The sequence below is a fragment of the Mastomys coucha genome, unplaced genomic scaffold, assembly GCF_008632895.1.
Source record: "Mastomys coucha isolate ucsf_1 unplaced genomic scaffold, UCSF_Mcou_1 pScaffold11, whole genome shotgun sequence".
NCBI lineage: Eukaryota > Metazoa > Chordata > Mammalia > Rodentia > Muridae > Mastomys > Mastomys coucha.
This window is the reverse complement of record NW_022196893.1, coordinates 11,533,254-11,538,471: the sequence shown is the minus strand read 5'-3', so window position 1 is coordinate 11,538,471 and position 5,218 is coordinate 11,533,254. Positions and strand designations below refer to the sequence as shown.

The following is a 5,218-nucleotide window of genomic DNA, read 5'->3' as shown; positions in this document are numbered from 1 at the left end:
GTAGACCAGGCTGGCCTTGAACTCAGAAATCCACCTGCCTCTGCCTCCCAAATGCTGGGATTAAAGACATGTGCCACCACTACCCAGCTGACATATGTATTTTCAGTATTGCTGTAGACAAGCATCTACATAAGACTGTTAAATTGATTGTTGTTTTATATCAAACAACCCTTATAATACTCATTTTTATTGTTATAATATTTTACAAATTTTAAAGAATATGACAAAAAAAGATATTGTAAGTATTGAAGGGGGTCTCTGGGAGGTGTTAGGTTACAAAAGGAAAACAAGAATGTGATTTAGTTCTATTTACTTAGAATATGTTTTTAAATGTTATCAAATTCAGATAAATTGAAATCATGCAACTTTTCTCATTATAATGCAATAAAACTTAAAAAAAAAAAAAAAAAGAGGGCTGGTGAGATGGCTCAGTGGGTAGGAGCATCGACTGCTCTTCCAAAGGTACTCAGTTCAAATCCCAGCAGCCACATGGTGGCTCACAACCATCTGAAATGAGATCTGATGCCCTCTTCTGGTGTGTGTGAAGACAGCTACAGTGTACTTATGTATAATAATAAATAAATCTTAAAAAAAAAAAAAAGAAAAAATATTGTTATTCGTGTTCTCAATTATACAATCCACTCTGTAGATCAGTGATTCTGTCTTTAAGACAATAAAGCTGAACTCATTCTCTTTCCTCTAAATATCTTCCTCCCTTATCCTTGACCTCTGCCAAGCAGGAACAGGAACTGGCCTGAGCTCAGATACCATAGCACACTGGTTCCTAGCTTCCATCAACCTTGCAAATCTGAAGCCCATTTTATATTTCTACTCTGATCCTTTCACTCATTCTTTTCTTCTTTTCTCAAGCAAGCACAGCCTTCTCCAGTCTAAAAAAAAAAAAAAAAAAAAAAAAAAGTTTTTGAGCTGGGTGCCAGCAGCAGCACATGTCCTTAATCCCAGCACTCGGGATGCAGGAGCAGGCAATCTCTGAGTTTGAGACCAACCTGGTCTATAGACCAAGTTCCAGGACACCCAGGATGACATAATGAGACCCTGTCTCAAGAAACAGAAACAGGAGCTAGAGAGATGGTTCAGCAGTTAGAAGTACTGGATGTTCCACTAGAGTTCAATTCTTAGCACCTACACGCAACTTACAACTGTCTGTGACTACAGTTCCAGGAGACCCATGGCAACAGGCATACATATGGTACACGTATATAAGCATGAAGGCACAATATTCATACAAATAAAATAAATCTTTTTTTTAAAAGAAACAAGAACATACAGAGATTTAAAAAGGTTTATTAGAGGAATTTTTATGTATGTATAAAGTAAATGTGAGCGAACCTCTACATAGCCATCTCTGGCTTCAACAGTTGTCCAGAATCTGTTCTTTCTGTCTCATCTATATCTCAACTCGTCCATCACTGTATTCAATGACTACTACTTCACAAACTAGTGGATACAACTGATCAGTGTCTATTTGTCATTTTTATTATTATAAACTACAGGGGCTGGTGAGATGACTCAGCGGGTAAGAGCACTGACTGCTCTTCCGAAGGTCGCGAGTTCAAATCCTAGCAACCACATGGTGGCTCACAACCACCCATCATGAGATCTGATGCCCTCTTCAGGTGTGTCTAAAGACAGCTACAGTGTACTTATGTATAATAATAAATAAATCTTTAAAAAAAATAAATAAATTATAGCACCCTATCAAACACAGAGCATCTCCAACAAAACCCTCTCTCACAGGTTTTTTCATGCCTTGTCCCTTTAATAAGTCATTTGCTGCTGTTTTAATAGATAGGTTCTTATTAGGCTGCCCTCAAACTTCTGGACTCAAGTTATCAGCCTCTTGATAGCTAAGATTGCAGGCCGGGCCTGCAGGCGTCTTCCACAGTCATGTGCCCACCACGATTTTTGTTTGTGCCCTGAGACAAGGTCTTGCTATGTAGCTGAGATTGATATGGGATTTCTATATATAGTCCAGGCTAGCTCAAACTAAGTGCTGGAGTTATGGGTGTAGACCACCATACCAGCTTTTATTACGTCTTTAAAATTTTTATATATGTATATTGTATATATGTATATGTATATCAATTTGTAGGGTACTTGCCCAGCATGAAGGAAGCTCTCAGTTTGATCTCCAGTACCACATAAACTGAATGTATCTATAATCCCAGCACTTCACTGGTTTAGAGAAAGGAGAATTTCGTGTGTGTGTGTGTGTGTGTGTGTGTGTGTGTGTGTGTGTGTGTGTGTGTGTGTGTGTGTGTGTGTGTGTGTGTGTGTGTGTATGTGTCCCTTATATTTGTATGGCAAGGACTTTGCCAACTGAGCCATCTCCCTTTTTCTGGAAATTCCCGTTGATTTGTGATGAAAAGGACCTCAATCCCTCCTAAGGTGAAATCAGTTAACTTTAAAATAGACTTCAGATCTGTCCTTTGTCTCCAGTACCATCACAGGAACATGGGCTTCCCTCTCACCTGACATCTGCAGCTCAGGGTTCCAATCCTTCTCCTGCCTCTCTCCAGCAGTCTCCAGTCTCAAACACTCATTTATTTTGTTCTTCCTAGAGGAAACAGCTGTAAATGGCTGCCCAGTCCAGAGAACAGGTCCACATGTGGCCTCTGAGGAGCACAGGCTCGACGCCCTTCTCTAATCTGCTATCTCACTAGGCCACCTGGGCATCTGATCGTTCCTGGAACAGGCGGGGCCTCTGTAGCCCTTTCTTCTGTCTAGTACACTGCTTTCCTCACTTTTCACATAGCTGGCCTCCTGGTCCTTTAGCTAATATCTGTCTCAGAGGCCTTCCTCCACTGTCCAACTCTCCTCCCTAGTCACCTTTAATCTATGTATTATTTTCTGGTCTTCACAGTACTCACAGTGGTTTATAATTAATATCTTCATATTTAGTTGTCTCTCTTTAAAATGTGACCATCCTGAGAATAACCATTCTGTTATATCATACAGTTAAGAATTACTTATTGAGGCCTGGAAAGATGGCTCAGTCGCTAAGAGCACTCACTGGTCTTGAGAGAACTCAGGATTGGTTCCCAGCACTGACATGGTGGTTCATAATCATCCATAACTCCAGTTCCTGGGGGTTCCACACCCTCTTCTGACATGCTTATATACCATGTACAGTAGGGGTGCACATATATACATGCAGGCAAAACATTAAAAAATTATTATTAAGCTGGGCGGTGGTGGCGCGTGCCTTTAGTCCCAGCACTTGGGAGGCAGAGGCAGGCGGATTTCTGAGTTCGAGGCCAGCCTGGTCTACAAAGTGAGTTCCAGGACAGCCAGGGATACACAGAGAAACCCTTTCTCAGAAAAACAAAAACAAAACAAAACAAAACAAAAAAAAAGAATGAATCACAACCATTACCCAGCCTCTTAAAAGGCTGAGTCTTTAGGATCAAGGCTTGCTAGGCTGCCAAGTAAGTCCATGGACAGCCTAGGTGACTTAGCCAGAGCCTGTCTCAAAATAAAAATTTAAAAAGGGGTAAGAGTATAGCTCAGAGGTAGAGAATTTATCTAGCATAAGCCAAACCTTGGGTTTAATCCACAGAAACACACACACACTTCAGTAAAACTTTAAAGTTATCATGTAGCATAATGAAGAATAATACTGAGAAGAAAGATCTCATCAGTCTAGTTTACAATTTACCCACAACAGAACCCCGCCCACCCAGCTTGTATGCCAGCTGCTGCTCTGCTGAACCATGTACTGACCTGGGAGCTGCTTTCTTCCTCTACTTCTCCCTCATTGGTTTGCATGGGAACAGACTCTGTGCAAAACTCTGCAGACACACACAAACACTGCCTGGGGAGTAAAAAGAGAAAACACAGGTAAGGACTTCAACACAAAAGTTCGCTTTTTCAAATACTTAGATGAAAATCTGTCATGGATATCCTGGGTGAAGCAATGACCTTAACTAGGTGGACCTCTCAGTGTGCAGATACGTGTCATAAGGCATCTGAGAAGAGGAAAACCAGGGCGAGCTGGAGCAGGAAGCTTCCCCATCGTTGGAGGACAATTGGAAAGGTTCAAGGCACTGGGGTATTAAATAGCTTTACACTTCTCAACCCATCTGTTTGCCTTTTGGTAAAGGGGATAATGGAATTCTTCAATGACTCTTACAGTAGACACCTGCCAAAAAGGATGCCAATGAGCAAAGATGTGATACCACAGTGAGCCTCGCTTGGAACTGAATGCATTTCTTAGGTTATAACTGTGTTTACATACTGGCTTTTGTAACTGGTTGTTTGAATAGGTATGGTCCCCATAGATTCATTTACTTGAATGCCTGGTCCATAGGGAATGGCACTATTAGGAGATGTGGCCTTGTTAAAGGAAATATGTCACTGTGGAGGTGGGGTTTTGAGGACTTAAATGCTCAAGCTACACCCAGTGTGAAACATGTCCAGTCTCCTCACTGTCTTCAGATGAAGATGTAGAGCTCTTGGCTCCTCCAGCACCATATCTGCCTATGTGCTGCCATCCTTCCTGGCATGATGACAATGGACTGAACCTCTGAACTGTAAGCCAGCCCACTTCAACATTTTCTTTTCTAAGAGTTGTCTTGGTCATGGTGTCTCTTCACAGCAGTGAACCAAATCTAAGACAGTGGCTAAGGTACTTTAATTACCAACCATACTTTTTAAGGAAAACATGCCTAAGAAACTAAATGTCATATCATTTATTTTCACACAAATTGGCTTTTTATAGAATAATAAAATAAAAGTAGCAATGTCTCCTCTAATAATAAAAGCTGAGACCAGTGACACTGCTTCTAAGCCTGACACTCAAGATCAATTCCTGGAACCGACATGATGGAAGGACAATTCTCCAAAACTGTGCTCTGACCTACACACACATATCATGTAGTATGTGCACATAATCAATCAATAAATGTGAAAAAAAATTATAGCGTATGCATCAAGAAATCTCTTAAAATATCATATATTAAGAAGGCTGGAGGTGGCAGGTATGGTGGTATGCACCTTTAATCCTAGCACTTAGAAGGTAAAGATAGGAGAATTTTGGCTTGCATAGTGACTTCCAGGCCAGCCAGGGCTATAGAGAGAGCACTTGTCTGATATACATAATTTGCCCTGGGTTCTATGACCGACATTTGAAAAAACAAAACAAAAAATAGTGCTAAATTTTAAAACCCAGAATTTTTTTTTTTTTTTTTTTTTTTTT

General features: G+C 40.6%; 1 long non-coding RNA gene across 1 annotated transcript in view; it reads right to left on the bottom strand.

Moving 5' to 3' along the window:
• Positions 1-5,218, bottom strand: part of LOC116076240 — an 80,398-nt gene that overhangs the window by 23,967 nt on the left and 51,213 nt on the right. Inside the window, exon 3 of the long non-coding RNA XR_004112874.1 lies at positions 3,745-3,835. This is a non-coding gene — a long non-coding RNA (uncharacterized LOC116076240). The remainder of the gene's footprint in view (positions 1-3,744; positions 3,836-5,218) is intronic.